The following is an 18,448-nucleotide window of genomic DNA, read 5'->3' on the forward strand; positions in this document are numbered from 1 at the left end:
TTACCCTGACAGAACAGTCCAGTGGTTCCCCACCCTGGCGTAGGGACTTGCTGTTTTTTTCCAGCTGATTTCTCCCAGCTGGCAGGGAGGTGTGTAGGAAAGGATTCCTCCAAAGGACTGGGTCAGGGGGATGTCACACACACACATGCACGTGTGCTCGTGCACGCACACACATGGACACGGACACCCAAACACACACACACGTACACCCTCCCATTGCAATCTTACAATTGCACTATTGCAGATTCAGACTTGGCAAATGCAAAAGTTAAAGTTGCCGTGGTAACAGTTATCTCTACCACAATTCATGCCCTGTATATTTATCATACTCATTTACCGTCAAAGAGGAATATATTACATGACACATTTAACAAAGAAAAAAAAGAAAATACTCCAGCTGTGGAATGCAGCCAAGTCAAAGACTGCTAGAGAAACCTTGATTTTTGCACTGCTTAACCTTTTCAATTTTAACTGTAAAACTTTATGGTTACATTAACAAAGATTTGTACTTATTATCTGTTCATCTCATCCTACAGATGGTAAGGGCATTGTCCAAGCAGAAGAAATGTTCTGTTCCCTAGATACGGTCTATCTTTTATTAAGTCAATATTTATTCTCATTTTCCACTGGTGGGCTTAACTCCATTTTGAAGTCTTGCTGGGACAAGAATTAACAAATATATTAAGCGAAGAAGACTGGTGAAAAATTCAGTGATAGGATGTCAGTTCAGGCAGCTGTCTGCTTTAGTCAGTTTTGTAGTTCCCTGATCTCTCAGAAATACAAGCAGAACTGGATGAAGTTACATGGGTTTTGTATCCTAGTTCTGATGCAGAAATGTGGGGGGTTGCCCTTTCATCATACATATAGCAATGGCCTTAACAGCTCAATCCAAATTTCAGCTCCTCCAGCATTATAGCATCAACAGTAACTGACAACAGGTGCCTGCAGAAGACTATAGGAGCAAGGCAAAGAAAGAGAGACTTCCCAGAAGTTTCTATTAGCCTAAACCAAGCTATGGCTCAGGAGCATAATGAAAAAGATTTTTTTTTCCTCTTCCTGTTCTTAACCCATCAACTGATTAAATCATTTTATGCATAACGCATCAGAAACAATAATGGGCTGAATTTAGCCCTGAAAGAAGTGGGTATCATTCTACCCATTTCAGTGGAAGTACTTCAGGGACCAAATTGTGCTACTTGACCTAATTCTCTCCTGGTATCCTTGCAAATGCAAGCAATTTCACTGAATCTGTGCAAAATGAGGATAAGTGACAGAATAATCATGGTGGATGTTCCAGGCTTTCTGTCTCCATGAGCTTGTGTCTGTTGACAGCTGCTCACCATCACTATAATCCACTGTCACATCAGATTGGCGTTGCCTTGCACATTAACTCCACATTTCAGATGGTGTAACCTGTCATAGCACTGTTCATGTCAATTGACGTGAACTGATTTGCTCTAACCAGAGCTTGGGGCAATGTGATGGCAGTGCCTGTTATTACACAAAGTACAAGGAAGTGCCAAGCAGTGCAACCAGACAATCATTAATTTAATCAATTTCATTAGCTTCACTATCATGGTAAGAGTGGGAAAGTAGATGTTTATAGCTATTATGACAGTTTTGTGCTGTGGTTTCTTGGGAGTTTTACTAATTTCCCTTCTGTAAGCCATTATTTCCCCATACAGGAGTTTCCCTAGGCAGGTATGCAACATCTGCCAGAGAGTCGAGACCCCGTTCCCCACCAAGATGTGCAGCGTGCATGAGAATGTATATGTATGCAACCTATACCAAACTATACAAAGTTTTATTTACCTGTTCTTTACTCGTGGCGCCACTGAAAGTGAGATACAGGCATTTCTTACGCAAGAAACTTGCCATCAAGCTGTTATGTATCCACTTGGAAGTAAAAATTACATAATCATGCTAGCTACTGAGACCCAAAACAGATGTTATAGAAGCAAAAGACTTAGAAATAGAACCCTAAGTATCATCAATACACTTTCTGAGCAGATTCTTAGTGCAGAGTTATAATCATTGTATGCAACAGTTATAGTGCAGTTTATTTGAAAGATATGTTTTGAAACAACATCTCATTTAATGGGACCATAACATCTCTAAAGAAGAAATGTTGCAGTTATTTAATAACAAAGAAAGAACATAGATGCGTACACACTGATACAAAGGTTGTCTTTGTCCTAAGGCTCTCAAGGGTTGAGGTTTGGCAGTGTCTCAAAAGGCTTACTCTTTAATTAAAGCAGAGAAACCCATTTCCACTCGTGACCAGGTATGATCAGCTTTTGACACTCAGTTATCTCAATATACCTACAGTAAAAAGTTACCTAGAAGTCTTGGATTGCCAAATTTAACATAAGGAGCACTTCGACTCATACAAGAGTATAATAAAACTGCTGAAGTGTGACAATTTGGGAAAATATGAGGTTTCAATCATAAAAAGTTGCTCTTTGTTGTAGTACCATAATTCAGACATCTAGGCCTACAGATTGGCAGATCGTTTCTTTTCTCTCATCCTCAGAAAATAACTGTCTTTGCTGGTGGTGGGTCAATATTAGCATTTAATTTGCTTGACATACACAGAAGGAATATCTGTCAGCTCTGTCAAGTCTGAGGCATACACGACATACACCCTGATGCCTGCCATTATTGCAGCTTCTAACCTAAGAAAGAGTTTCTTCCTTTCTCTGCAAATCCACTTGCCAACCCACAAAATCTCAACAACACAACCCTGACAATGATCTCCTGGTCATAAAGGCCTATGGACAGAGTGGTTCAATCTGCACTCAAATTAAATTGTTTTCCTGATCAAAGAAAACAGTTGAAAGCTACAGAATTAGAGCATAGCCTGGCTCTATCCCCATTTCTGTATCAAGTCTAATTCAGAACAGCATGGGTCCCAGCAGGGGCCATGTGGGATTCAACCGAGCCCCACTCCTCCACTGTGTAAGGATGGCAGTTTCTTCCTAATCTTTGTTTCTTTTCTTCTAGCCATGTATTAAACCATGTGAGGGGACTTCCCTTTTATCCCACGACCATTTAATTTCTTTAAGACCCTTTGGTGATGTGAATCGCTTTTTGAAAACCGAAGTCCACTATATATTAGGCAGCACGCCCTCAGTCTGATTCTCATTAACTCCTTCAAAGGATGCTAATGGATTTGTGAGGCATGTTTTCTCTCTACAAAATGATGTGTTTACCAATTCTATTTTCTATGATCTCTACCAATTTGTCTGGTACATAAATCAATTTTACTGGTCAGTAGTTTTTCATCTGTGCACTTTAAACCTTTCTTTTTTTTTAATAGCATCACATTTGCCACTTTCTGTTTCTCTGCTTTCAAGAGTTATTTCAGAAATTAGTAGTTTAGCAGTCTCATATTTTAGCTTTTTTAGAATGCTTGGTTGAATGCTACCTGGTCCTTGAGATTTGCTACTGTTCATTTTATTGAATTGCTCTGAAAATCTCTTCTGTTGACAGTTCGATTTCAGACTGTTCTTCAGGCTTGTCCCTGTAAAGAATGGTTCAGGTGTGGAAACCTCCGTGACCTCTTCTGAAGGGAACATTGATGCAAATCATTTGTTTAGCTTTCTCACCATGGCCCTAGCTTCCTGGAGTATCCCATTTGCACCTTAATCATCTCTCAGACCATTGACTTTTCAGCAGAGTTCCTGTTTCTGAGAAAGTTCTTATTAGTCACTTTTATGCCTGCAGGAAGTTGCTCTTCAAAATCTTTTTTTGGCTTGCCTCATTAGAGTTCTATGTTCAACAGGATGAGTTTAACTTGTCTTTTAGTTTCCTCATTTGGACAAGATGTCCACATTCAAATGGATGAGTATTTTACTTCTAATAGTCTATTCTATTGTTTAAACATGCTGGCTTTTTTTAAAATCTTTTTAGGGCGGGTTTTTTTTTTTTTGTCTGTTTGTTTGTTTTTTTAAATAAGTGCATTTAATGCTTTTGCCCAGTCCTTATTTCTTTTCATTTTCATGTAGTCGCCCATTTTTACAACTTAAAAATGATCATCTTTAACTTTTTTCATGTTTTCAGTCCTGCTCAGATGATGTAAGCAGTTTCAGTTTGACCCAGCACCCGTGCACTGCTTCAGAGAAAATATTGTGGTTTTTCTCCTTTTGGGGGTTTTGGATTAGTTGCTCCAAGAACTAGCTATTTATTGACTCCAGGATTTGTACTGCAGACTCCAGAGACCTTACTGCTACTGCAGTTGAACTAAGATTTGAAATATGCTATGCACTGTCTTTGGTAAGAAAATCGCTTTCCTGTGTCTTTCACAACACAGCTGGAAACAAAAAAAGAAAAAAAAAGGGTTAAAAGTATTGTATGTCACTGAATCAGAAGTCACTAATCTAAACAAATTAAACTAAGACACAAGGACAGTGGCATTACCTAATACCTGGAAAACTGTTAGCTCTCATATCCTTAATCATCTACAATTACCTGTGACGGGCAGCAAATGAAGTATACTAAATCTTGAAGGTAGGTAAGTCACCCTTAATAAGCTGAGGCATTTAATGAATTCCCTTGTTTATCTCCTAGGTCCAGAAAGGGCTATGAGGTTCATAATGAGCTCTGCAGCAGCAAAGTGACATATCACCTGAACTGGCCAAATTTCAGCTGGCCCAGCCCATCTGCTGTTGCTCAGTGATAATGTCTGCAAATCTGTGGCCTGCCAGGAGGAAGGAGGTGGCCAGCCACTCTTTCTGTCAGGAGGTCCTTGCTGCCAGTGCAAAGCCTAGGACAGGAGCCATGCAGCCTCCTGTCCCCTCCACGTGGCTGGCCTTATCACTGCAGCACCATGTCGACTGTCCCCTCCTTGTCATGTCCTTGGTGCCAGGGCTGGGCCAGGAGGCTGAATTTTGGATGCATCTACAGATTTTTCAGTGAAAAAAATTCAGATGCGAACAAGTGTAAACACAAATGTGCTCAAGGGCAGCTGCTCGCCTTGAAGTTTCACAGTCGGACCAGTTACACAGCCCATAGGACTCTTGCCAACAGCAGCTAGGGAAGGAAATTTTCACAAAATACTCAGGATTGCTTCTCCTTGTGTTGCCTTCACAGGCCACTTTGAACTCTGCAAGTGTCATGTTAGCAATACTCCCACTGACTGAGCTACTGTGGTGTTACCACAGTTCCCTTGGGGTCCCTTCAAGATGCCCTGAAAGGACTTGGTCTGACACACTTTTCTGTAGGTCTGGCTGCCTCAGAGAAAACATCTGCTCTTTTTCAGAGCTGAGAGACCTGATTTCATAGATTTTTAAGGCCAGAAGAGGCCAGCATGTTCATTTGTCACCCCCAAGCACCATCCCTCTAGCACTGGGCACAGATATGACTCTGGCATTGAAACTTACTATCATTTATTTTCATAGCTGCCTCTCCTCATGTGTTTTACTAAGGGGTAAAATTCTCAAGTCAAAATTGCATTTCTATTTCATATTGCCTTATCAATATATTTCTTTTTGGGGGTGACAGGAAAGGTAAACACCTGATTCTTATATTTGTGAATATTCATAGAGGTGAGAGGATCAGTTAGGGTATTGTTTGAAAGAAAATTTAGATCCCCTTTGCAAACACCAGCATGGTGATAGAAATTCTTCCTTTTCCTTGTAATAATTTACTTTAAAAACAACCTCCTTGTATTATTTCCAGCTATCAGAATTAGTCAGCAAGGTATATCTTAAATTCTGATACACGCCAGTTGTACTCAATGGAGAAACATGAATGAATTATATCACTAGTAAGCCCAAGAAAGGACTGCAGTGATAAAGGAAGATGAGCTGAATCATTTATTCCACCTTATCTTCTACTGGTAATAAAATATTATATTGTTATTATATATTATATATTACATACTACATTATATTATATATTATATAATGTATTGTATACTATATATTATATATTATATATTATATAGTATATTTTATATATAATAATTATAAAATATTATATTATAAAATAAATAATAGTTTTTATAAAGAACAAGCTATTTGTATGCATTTCCTTTTCATCCTTATAGAAACTCTCACCAGCCAATGTAACACTTGAGTTCACACTGTTTCATCCACTGGGTATTTGACTGTATCTATGTCATACAACTTTAGATCACATTCAATTCCTAAAGTTTTGCTGTCTATCATAAAAAACCCACCTGTATGCAATCAGTCTTATTTAACGCAATTGAAAACTGTTTTCATGAACAAGGACCTGCACAACCATGCTGTCAGTACATTAGTCACAGAATGAGCTAGCATGGACAACGGGGAAATCACTGCGCTCCTCAGAGCATGGACAATGGGGAAGTGACTGAGCTCCTCAGAGCATAGGTGAGGCTGCAGTTCCTCCACTTGTGCTTTAGTCCTTATTTTCTGCTTTTTCTATTGGCAGAGAACTTCCTTCAGCAGCAGTCTCCACAACACAAACTTTGCAAATCTTGCATGAGCATTTTAAAACAGGAGGGTTGGGCACATTTACAAAGGCAAGAGTCATGAATTCAGCAGGAATGGACATATTTGCCCTAGTAGTGAGCAAACCAGCTTGGGCAGTGGCAGCAGCACACTGGCACTTGGAGTTATGGATAAATTGCACAGAACTGCCTAGAAATGATGAGTACATGCTGAGGCAGCTGCTATGCACTAAGGACCATACTGCAGAGCATCCTTCTAGTGGTACCAGGACTAACCGTACTAAAGATGTCTCTGCCCTTGCTGCAGTGACACCTGTGATTACAGTGTAGGTGTTTTTTGCTGCTAGACACATCAGAGCTTCGAGACTGTTTTGTGCTGCTCTGGGGATGTGAAGGAAAAGTAAATAAACATTTACCAGTCAGCTGAAATGGGTGGTAATGACCACTAATTATGTAAGTCAAATAAAATAACTGGTGTTTGAATGACTGACCTTTAATTTCTATAACTCAGAAAGCATCCATTTGCTACAGCATTCAGACATCAGTTGCTGCCACATGGCTCAACTTGCTTTATTATATAGAAATTCCTATTTCTGTCTGCCAAAGCTTGGATTTAAAAGTTTTTCAACAAAGTTTATTATCATCTTCTCTGAATTTTGACCCTGCGATGCGGGGCTGATGAGTGGGTGCTTTTGAGGGGTTTCTGTTTTTGTATTTTCCCAGTCTGGTGTCTAAGAGAAGTTGTTTTATGAAAGAAGAACAAATGTTACCATCAGAGTAATATAAAATAATGAATTTAAATAAAAACATCTATCAGCTGCTTCATGGAACTTGTGGAAATAACTTATTTAAGGCACTGTGACTGTCAGCAACTAAAACTGAGCAGCTATTTTGCAGACCTGAATTTCCTGCTGAATAACAATTTACATCAACAAACTAATTATATTTCACAGTTTCTAACAAGATTATCTATTAATTTATGTGTTAATTTAAAAACTACTAAACAGAAATGTGTTCCTAAATAAATACTAATCTCACTTTCGGGGGTAAATTGTCACTTAGTAGTATTTATTATAAAAATACCATGAAACCTCACACAGTGTTTAAGGAATTTAAATCCAGACACAAGATTGATTATAGCTAGGACAACAACAGACAGAACTAGGAGTGTTTTCACATCTGTGTCACCAGTATCACCATAAATGCTTTAGACCCTATTGATCTACTCATGGTCATATTAGCTGCTCTCAGATTAGCAGAATTCAGCATGACCTGTAGCACTTCATTAATTTTGAGTCATGTTGACCAGACAGCGAAAGCCATACAGGAATTACCAAAAGTAGTCCGCACCTGAGTTGCATATAGCTTTGTTTTGGTAGAGGGTTTCTTTCAAGCTGACTACTTTTCATTAAATCCTTCCATTGATCCTGGACAAAGAAGTTTCTTCCTAGTTACTAGACATTTCTTGGAAACTGAGAGGAAAATTGTTTTTAAGATGAACTCACAGGCTGAGACTTGAAAGATCTGGCTTCAGCTCCGAGCTGTCTTCTAGACTCTCTGGAGGTGCTACGAAACCAGATCATGTGTCCACATTTTACTGTCTTGCACTCTCTCTGCTTTGGTTTCGGCTTTGTTTTTCAGACCATGTTTTGAAGACTCATGGACATCCACGGGTGGCTACTTGTTAAGGGGTGGCAAATGATGGCTAAGGAAAAGCAAGCTTACTTTTGGCAGGCTGTTATTAGTGAAAGTGAGGATATTTTAAGAAAGACACAAACAATGAAAATTTAAAAGTCTACATTTTTAACTTACAGTCCTACCAGGTGAACTGTCTTCGATTAGATAAAGTTACTGCACTTTGCACAGTGGAGCCTTTGAACAGCAGTTCAATGGTATTGGCATAACACTATGGTCAGTCACTCCATCCCACTGGACCTCTAGTGGAGCTCCCACACACTGACTTTCCTTGTAATGCTCTATTTCTGTCTATACATTGTAAACAGTTACTCAAGGAGTAGCACATCTTATTTTCCATGTTTTCTAGCTTTCCTAGTTTCAGGGTTTCACATTAAACATGGCCAAGCTTCTGTCAAGGTCAGGAGCCCAAGGAAGACTGTAAAATACAAAGGACAGAGGGATACTAAAAATCTGCAGTTTTGGCTACTTTGGTGATTTCTGTGGCTCACACACACTTCACACCTCGAGATCATAAGTATCTTAAAGGTGGGACAATACATTTTCAGGGGAAAAAGATATAAGTCTTGTTTTAGCTTTCTATGTGAATACAAATTTCATCTTCATGCACATAAACAATGGAAAAGACTTTATGCTGAGAGCTAGTTTAACAACTGGAAGAACGTTTCTTCAAAGACTGAGCCATTAAAAAGAGACACATGACTTTAAAACTTAGACAATTTAGAGAAAGTATCTTTCCATTTAATGAACAGCTGGTTGAATACAGAGAAATATAGTCATTTTTCTTGGAGATGGATTTATAACTACTAATATTTTCATGCTAGTAGTATATTGGAGCAAATGTGATGTATTTTATGATGTACCATGGTTTTATATACACATTCCATTCTTGTTATTCCTTGAAAATAAAAAACCCCAGCAAATATGAACAAAAAATGTGGAGTGCTATAATACTGGATTTACCTGAAATCCTAGCAATAATGTGTCAGAAGCTTTAAAAAAAAAAAAAAAAAGAAAAAAAAAAAGGGCTTAAAATATAAACCTCTACTCAGCAAAGACACTGACTGAATGTCATAAACTCTCTGAAAGCAGAACACTGAATTTGCATCCAGTCATTCACTGGTATACTTACATCTTTTGGACAAATGCAAACCTCTCAAATACCATAAAAAATGAAAATATAATGGCCTTGGCACGTAAAATAAAACCCTAGTGTAAGATAAAATATATTCCAATGACTGCAATTAATTACAAAGTAGAATAAATCACTATACAAATAATTTATCTCTTTAAATATCATAAAAAAAAACCATTAACAAGCCAACAGGAGATTGGCAGCTTGACAATTTTATGACACTAGACAGGACTGCAATGGTGTGATTCTGATTTCTTTTAAGACAATGACAAAACTGCTGTTAACTTTACTTGGGTACAACTGAAGTGTCAATAATTTTTCATTAAAAACATACAAACCTATGGTTTTTTTCTGCAATGCAAAAGGAGTTATTGGAGGCTTTGAGACTCTAAGCAGGGGTCCTCAAACTTTTTAAACAGGGTCCGGCGCACGGATGAAGTTGCAGGAGGTCACCTGCAGCTGCTTGGTTTCCCCCCCTCAACCCCCGGTGGGAGCGGGGGGGTTCTGTAAATACTGGGGCCCGGATTGAGGACCCTGGGGGGCCGTATCTGGCCCGTGGGCCGTAGTTTGAGGACCCCTGCTCTAAAGCTATCAAAAATGAGATACAACTTAGGAGAAGCCATTCTGTATTGTTACTTTATCAGGTCTGGTCTTTACAAAGAGCAAAAGGTAATTTTGAGATGAGGGCAGCTGATATTTCTCATGTTCATGTATTTTTTGCAGTAAGTTAACAGTTTTGAAAATATTGTGTACAACAGAAGTGTGATTTATGCTGAAAACAACATCCAAATGAAGGAAGAGGAGAAGAGGGTACTCAGTATCTACACTATTGGTACTTGGCAGGTGGCCAGTGGGGCAACCTTCTGCTTTGCAACTCAGCGGAAGTGTCAGAAAACCTAGGGCCATCATGGAGAACATCAGCTCCATTTCTGCTGGAGGACAGAGCCACAGAGAATCTGAAAAACTGGATAGGAGAGTTTCTGTTCTGAGCAAAATGCAGGGAGAGATCATGGCTCTGTAAGACAAGGAGTCCCACCTCTTGCCCAAGACCCTTTCCCCATTCACCATGAGCTGGCATCTGCGATGGAGGCAGAGACATCCCACTTTACTACGCTGTCTCCAGAAACAGGGGCTGGTACACCATGGGCTTCCCGAGGTTCGTCCTGCCACTTTTCACAGGGACCTGCTCACTGAGATGAAGGAGCCACAGCCTGCTTGTCCCTTCCCTCTGCTGCTGATCACCCACTCTAAAATACACCATCGCTGGCTCCCTGCCAGGTCCTGCACAGTCCCCCTGCTGTGACTCACGTTCTCTGCAGGGAGAAGGGCTAACAAGGGTATGCTGGAGGGTAGCTTTGGGGCTAGGAGGGCGAGTGGGGAGGATGCTTCATGAATAACTATTGTCTCCTGAACAGAGTTTAATTTAGCCCCTAGGACCACAAGCTGCTTTGGAGTAACTGCTAGGCAGTGGCCTCTGTCTGCACATGTCAGACACATGGCCCCTTCCCAACAAGGGCCCTGGACAGACATTTATGAGACAGTTGTGGTGAGCTAGCGTTGAGGCCCTGTGGTATGGCAACAGATGGGCTGGGATGAACATCTTATGTAGGAGATTGCTCCCGTGAGGCTATTTCTGGCCTCTTTAGGCATTTTGTGCTGCTGCAGGGCAATGGAGCTACAACAATAATACAGAATTAGGCCTGCTAGGTCTGAATGAGGAAGGTGTTTCTAACATTTGTGAAGCAAGTGCAAGTCAGCTATTTCAGCATTGGAATGATAATTGTCTTGCAATTTGAGTAATTGCCATGTGTGGAAACGTGTGTGCTGTGACAGCATTTTCTAGTGCATCCATTAGTAAGCAGCTATGCCACACAGTAGCGAGGCTTTGCCCATTTCATAAACTTTTTAAAGCTTGTGAATGAAGTTAAGCACATCCTTCAGTTCTTTGCTGAGTCGGGAAGAGATTAGTTACAGTCTCAACTCAGCTCCACCAAGGTGCATCTTTACTCCTCAGAGGAAAACAGCAGGGCTGCCAGCTGCTTTTATACGTTGCAGTCCCTATATGTAGAAAAGACTTCAATGCACAACCTTCCCTCTTTGCTAAAATTATAGTAAAATAATTTTTACTATATATGTGTTAAGTGACAACAACAGGAAAAATATAGCTCCAGATGCTCAGAGATATTTGGTGCCAAATCCCCATTGAAATTATCTAGCTAAAACCGCTCCTTCACTTGGATAACCTGTCCGTGGCCTTTGTTTATGTCAATATATCACTGTTTCAGGCAATCTTTACCCATTCTCAGCAGTGCATTAGGACTACCTAAGCCAGTCAGACTTGACCAATTTGACTGAAAAATTTGTAAGTGTTAAAGTGCTCCCAGTTCTGGGTTCTTAGACCTCTCCCCTGTTTAGGACAACGGCTTGTCAGCAGAACCAAGCCCTGCGCTTTCTCTGCCTCCCCCCAGCTAGGAAATGCCACTTGTTGTATGAGAAGAGTGAACATTTTAGTTCATGTTTTCACTCTGGGGTTGGAAGCAGAGCCTGGAGCTGAACCAGGCAGGTGGGATAATGTGCAGCTGAGGGCATCGGTCCCTCTCCAGCCAGATTGCCACAAGAGGGTGCATTATGGATGCAGGGCCGGAGGGACTCTGCTGCTCACAGTTCATTAATGGCCCTCACAGGCTGGCTCAGCACTGCAGCACACTGCGGTGGTTGTGCAGCTAGTTACAGGCTGGAAGACAGTTTTTGGCATTTATTGGTGCCCTGTGACACCTAAATTATCATAAGGTCAGAGAATTCATTGAACCCGAGCAGCACTTAAGCACTGTTAGATTCATTTGTGGCTATTCAGACCAAACAAGTTTTTCAGAGGGAGGCTATTGGCTTCAGGTAAAACATTTATGCAAAAAGCACAAAAAGAGAGCTAAGCCATTTTAATAAGCTGTCTTGCGGCTGTAGCAGGGATGGTCAGGAGATTATTCCAAACAAGCAGCTTGCTGTGCCAGCTAAAGGAGTCCCTGGGATGCCAATAGGAGATAATCAACAAGGAGACATCCGTGCTACATTTTTTTCTGCTGGCTTTCCTCTCTTTCCATCTGCTGTGGGTATCTTACTGATCTCAGAGCACTAGGATTCAATAGCCACCTTTCTAATGTCCACTACCTTGAGAGAAACATGACAACAAGTTGTTAATAACCTTGCCTGCCTACTCTAGCATGTCCATTGCTGCTTTTACTATCCCGATAGCAGTGGTCAGTGGGGAAAAAACCATCAGCCTAATATAGATCCAAGAAACATAAATCAGCTACTTCTGGAAGGTGATGTTGAAGCCCAGGCTGTTACGGGATCCTCCCTAGGTGGCAGGAGAAGTGAGCCAGGAGTCCCTGGGAGGTGGCCACAATTCCCCCTTCTGCCTTGCTACAGGGCCAGAGGGGACAAGAAGGTGGAGGAGGAGGGAGGGACTCCAAGGAAACAGGCGGTGGAGGCTGAGATCCCTTTCCTCTGAGTCAAGAGACAGCAGCTGTCACGACGAAGGTGGAGACATGTAAATGACAGGCTGAGTTCGTTCTCTTCCCAGAGCAACAGCAGCCGAGTCAAAACAAGCACAGCCAGAAACATGAAGCCCTTAAACCCTTCCCCCCACACATTCACTCACATATATACACACACCATAATTCATGCTACATCAAAGCAGTGATTACCACAGCTTCCTGGCTGTCTATTTCTGTTTATTTATGGTGCATTACACATTTTAATGCTATTCTCATACAGCAGCTCAGCTGCCACAAATACACTGTTCTGTATTTGGGTGGGAAAAAAAAAAAAAACCCCAAACAACAAATGCCTGTAACATACAATATGTTGTGCCCTGGGAACACAGGACAAACGAATGCTCAGGACCTTCCAGGGAGCAGCAATGTAGAGTTACTAATAGAATGATTCCCCTTCCCATTTCAACCCAGTTCATGGCTACCACTTGAACAGGGAGTGGGAGATAAGGAGGAGGTAAGAGGGATGACGTGGGGTAGGGGGAGAAGCGCCAAAGTTGCTCCCAAAGTGACCTTTTAAGCCTGGCTGACCACAGAAGAGTTCTTACATCATCCTCTGTCTCTGTCATCATGCCTAGCTCCGGGCTGCTTCAAGGCAGGGGATGGAAAGGGGAGGGCAAAGATTTGACATCAGCCTGAGGAGAACCACCAGACTTGTGTCCTGTTTGAAAGCTGGATTCAAGCTAATGGTAAGAGATCAGCTACTAAAAATGCTGTCCACTGTGAGGTCGCAGCTCATTCCCTCTTCTTTCCCCTCCCCATAAGGTAAGAACATGGGGACTTGACTTTATTAATTTATTTAAGGAAATGGCAGTCAGCTCAGACCAAGTTGAGCGTACAAGATTTATTTCTCCTTGCCGTCAACCTTACCATCATTCTCCCTTGAAGCCTGACTTCTCATTACCATTACTGTACTTGCAAACTGCAAGTCATGTTGTTTATGCCATGGGAAAAATATATAATCTCTTTAAGTGCATCAACGGTATCAACATAAACCAAATAATACTGAACAGGCAGCAAAAACATTGTGCTTACAATCCCCACTGTGACACACAGACTACTGCCATGCACCTCCTGCTGTACCCTGGTGTGTAGGAGTGACACATCTAAAAGGCTCTTTTTACATCCCCTGGTAATCCAGCCATCCTTGTGAGTGTACTGGGGGCACCATGCTACCAGCAGAGCTTCCGCTGTAATAAACTGCTCTTTTATAAGCCCAGCAACAGCACCCCTGAAACATGCTGCAAGCATATCTGTGGTCCCAAAGCTCTCATTGTATAGGGCAGGGGCAGTGCAGTTATGCCCTTGGTGTTGCACCACTCTACTTTGGCCCTGAACTAGGCGAAAGAAAGAAATGCCATTTTTCACCTATCCTATTCACAACCTTTTTTCCAATGGAAGCCTCAGCTCAGACCAAAGGGTCTAGCAGTTTCTGAGAGGTCTTTGTCCACTGAACGGAAGCAGAAACAACATGACTAACAAAGTGCTCCTGATGGGAGCAAGCTTCAGGCACTGTTGCATGGATTCACATCTCAACAAGACAGCCAAGGGTGAAGGGCTCCATGCCTCATCACAAACTTCTTAAGTCACCCAGTCCCTCCTGACACCCTGTTTGCAGAAGCTGTTGCAACATGAAAAGGTAGCCCAAAAGGGCTAAGCCTTGCATCACTTATTTTTTCAAGCTACTGCAGTGGCATTTGTGTTCTTAATTTCACAGAGTTGTTGAAGTTCATGAATTTATATCTATCTATATAACTATTTTTATACATAGATATATATATATAACTACACACACACAATGGAAAGGACAGAGTCTAAGCCAAATGTTGACCTCATGCACAGATAAAAAAAGAAGCTCGACTCATGCTGGTAAGATTGCACTGGATTTACAGGGTAAGGAGTAACAGCCAAAGTGTCTGGATGGTGCAAGCTACACAGAGCGAAGTTTCCTATACACTCATCTTCTCTATTCACATACTGCTGGCAGGGGCCTCACCAAGCCCCTTCGCATCCCCTCAAAGGTTTGAAAGGCTTCTCAAAGGAAAGAAGGAGGAAAACTCTCATGTGAAAGGTGAGTTTGGACAACAGCACTAAGCAGCCAGACTACAACAGAGATCAAATGGCAGGGAGCATGAAGGGGAAGTCACTGTGGGAACTGGGGAGGGGGGCACTGATACCACCTCTTGCCAAATCTAAACTATCTCTGAAGCGGGGAAGTAAAACAGATGCTGTCCCCACTACAGGAAGAACCCCCAGGGAAAGCACCTGAGAAGAGCACGGCTGTGTCTCCTGCCTGCCCTCAGCGGAGGCTCTGGTCCAGGGGCAGAATTGAGTTTGGCCCCTGGCAGGTCTCGGTTTCACAGGCCGGTTAATCCCAGACGGCATGTGCTAGCTGAGGCGGGATGGTAACACAATCCACACGGAGGGATTTTGTAGGGAGAAAGAAATGCTCCCACTATGCAGCAGCATTTGTAACTGGGGGTATTTTTAGCCTCCAAACGCAGTGCACATGGGCAGCAGCAGCAACCCTGAGGGAAAGAGCTCCAAGGAAGCTGTTTGGGGTGGCCAGGTCAGTAACATGGGGCTTTAGCAACAAAATTAAAGGTCTTAGGGCTGTTTTTAGGTGAGAGAAGGTAACAGTTCAAAAGAGCTGGTAGTGCCTCTCAGCTCAGTAATTTAGTTGCAGCTGGTTGGTTTCAGAGCTGACCATCAGCCTAATTCTTTCACTATCTGCTTCACTACTCACTGCTGTAAGTATGAGACTGGGTACACTGTTGCTGTGTTTTTGCAACCAACCTGCTCCAACTCACCAGAGAAACAGGCATCTTAGGCAGGTCTTTTGTTATTCAAGGTTTTGCTGTTGCTGCAAATCAAATAAAAAAGTGTTCACGTTGTCCAACTGTGTGTTCAGCTTAAAGCTGAGGCATATAAGAGATGTTTTTATTATTTTTGTCCTATGCTGACAAATCAAGGAAATAATATTCTGATTACAGTAAGTTATTTTGGGTTTCTTGATGGGCTAATTCAGACTAAACAGTTCAACCCAAGATGAAATGTATACTTCATTCTCCGGGTGTTTAGTTCTCTTGTTGAACTTTGTTTCCTTTTAGTTTAGGTCATTTTTAAAATGAAAAATGCCATTTGGACACAAAAGGTCAGAAAGTTTCATTTGGACAATGTCAAAACAAAACATTTTTTATGGGCTTTTTTTAAGCACTATTCTGTTAAAGACTGCTGAAACAAGAAGTTTAAAGCTTTTTAAGATTTTCCCGTCCCTACTTTTTTTTGACAGAAACTCCATTTCTGGAGAATTACATCTCCTAAGAAAGTTTTCAAGCCAAACAAATTGTAAAACAAAAGGAAAGTAGAAGAACAAAATTAGAATATCAGCCAGCTTTCACTCAGCTAAGCTGTGGTCTTTCTTGCCACATGAATGATCCCCCTGAGAGCAACGCATAGGGATTAGGCGTCCTTGACAGACACTGTTCTTTTTTGGAGAAAGGAGACAGTTAAGAAGAAACAGGGAACGTGCAAGAGCTGAATTTGTAAGAATGGTCATATTGCTTTGCAGGGCAATCCTGAAACCAGCAGAAAAGTGCTGCATCTGGAAATATTTCTGTCTTTTATCCCCATGACCCATTATGCAGGATTTCCAAGCTGCCAATAGCTGCATAGGCAGTAAGCAGCACTCCTGTCACAGGGAAGGTGTTTCCATTTTTGCAGATTTGTTTGCTTTGTCAAGACCCTGCAGCATGATACTAGCAACCTCTCAAATCCAGATTTGCAGTGATTTACCATAAGCAGTGAAGTAATCTTGGAGTCCTGACTATCCATATTTCTCACTCTGTTCATAAAATGTTTTGCTATTTATGGAAAAAAAAACCCAAAAAAACCCCACGTGTATGAACATTATCCTTTAGCCGAGTCCTTTCAATGACTTCCAGTGAAGAAAATTTAGGATTAGAGATAATGTTTGGTTTTCTGCTGTTGGGTACCCCCCTCCTCCCCCTGCTCTGTCCCCGTCTGACACCCCCCCAGCAGTCATTAAATCAATGGGAATTAATCATCTGCTATGAAAGCAAATTGGGCCTGTAGGTTCCCTTTTCTATGTGATGGAATAATACAGTCAACTTCAGAAATCATATGTGATTGCTCTTGTCACTGGTTTTTGGCCAAATTAATCACTGTTACATACAGGCAAACCCAGAACCATTCCCTTGACTTGCACCTTTCAGCACCAAAGATGCTTGCGATGCATTCTGTGTAGCGTGTATCACAAACAAAACCAGGGAAAAGTCATAGCGATTTCATATTAGACACTAACTGATCTCTTGCTGACCTGAAAACCTGAGCAAGAACCTGTGTTTTCCATAACTCAGGAAATTGCACAGCTTTGGGGAAGGGAAAAAAGAAAATCCAGAACAGCAAGAAACCATTTACAAGTTCTGCAATGTAAAAACTGCACAGATCCAAAAATTTCTCCCTGTCACCCTCTACCCTTGGTGCCACACGGGGGGGAGGTTGGGGGGCAGCCCTCCTGCCTCTCACGGTTCAGTCCGGGTGTTCCTGTCCCAGAGTAAACAGTTAGCCAGGAAGCAAATCCGTTTTGTCATTAAATAAAGCAAAAGCTGTTTTGAGGACTAAGCTCACCCTGCAAATTAACACGCTCCTCAGCTAATTACTGCTCGCCGTGGGCTGGAGGTGGGGGTGAAGGAGCAGCAGGGTCTGTGCCCTCCCCTCCCCCCAGCAGGCCGGTAAGAAGTGCTGGCTTTGGAGGAGGGGTCCCCCGCACCCTTCCTCTTCAGTTCTGCACACGGCCCGGTGGGATTCCCAGGCAGACCCTCAGGTCACCCCCCAGGGTACATGAAGCAGACTGGCTTTGCCACAGGGTGGGTGTCCTCTTCATGAGGCATTGCCTGCTGGCAGCAGGGCTTGTGTTTGTGTTTACTCCCAGAGACTTAAAGTACTCCTGCAGCAGTCACCTCAGCCATGCATCTCATCATGGCACAATTAATTAATGAATTAATTATGGTGCAATGCTGCTAGCTACCTCTCTGCATTGAGTGGCGTGTACAGGTAGCTCGGGGTGCTCCTGAGGGGCTGAACCCCATAGCATCCTGCTACAGACTGCAAAAGAAATAGGTCCATGTCTACTTGCAACTCAGCCAGCATATGGCTGTCACTCTTACAGTTATCCTGCCTGTAGCAATGTCTGTCCTGCAGCTGGGCTAACTTCTCTAGGATTCATTGTCAAGAAGAAGACGAGGAAAAAACAAATGCAAAGTCTGATAACAAAGAAGATGAGTTCCACTGGGATCCAAGAAGTAGGTGTAAGTCAGACACTAAATCCTTTATTTAAGAAAATTATTAAAGTTTTTATTAAATATTAATGAACAAGACTTGAGTCCATTCTCCCTGGTGAGTACTAAGCAAAATTAAATATGCCATTCTTCTCCCTTTAATGTGATTGGTAGGGGTTAATTTTAAGGTTAATTTTTTGCTGCTTGACAGGTGAATTTCAGGAGGTTTACACAATATAATCACAACTGGCATTTCTCCATGGCGACAGGTTCCCCACAGAGGCTGCCCACATAAATGTTCTTTTCCTTCCCTCAGAGTGACCTGGGAAGA

Source organism: Falco cherrug, chromosome 6 (genome assembly GCF_023634085.1).
Source record: "Falco cherrug isolate bFalChe1 chromosome 6, bFalChe1.pri, whole genome shotgun sequence".
NCBI lineage: Eukaryota > Metazoa > Chordata > Aves > Falconiformes > Falconidae > Falco > Falco cherrug.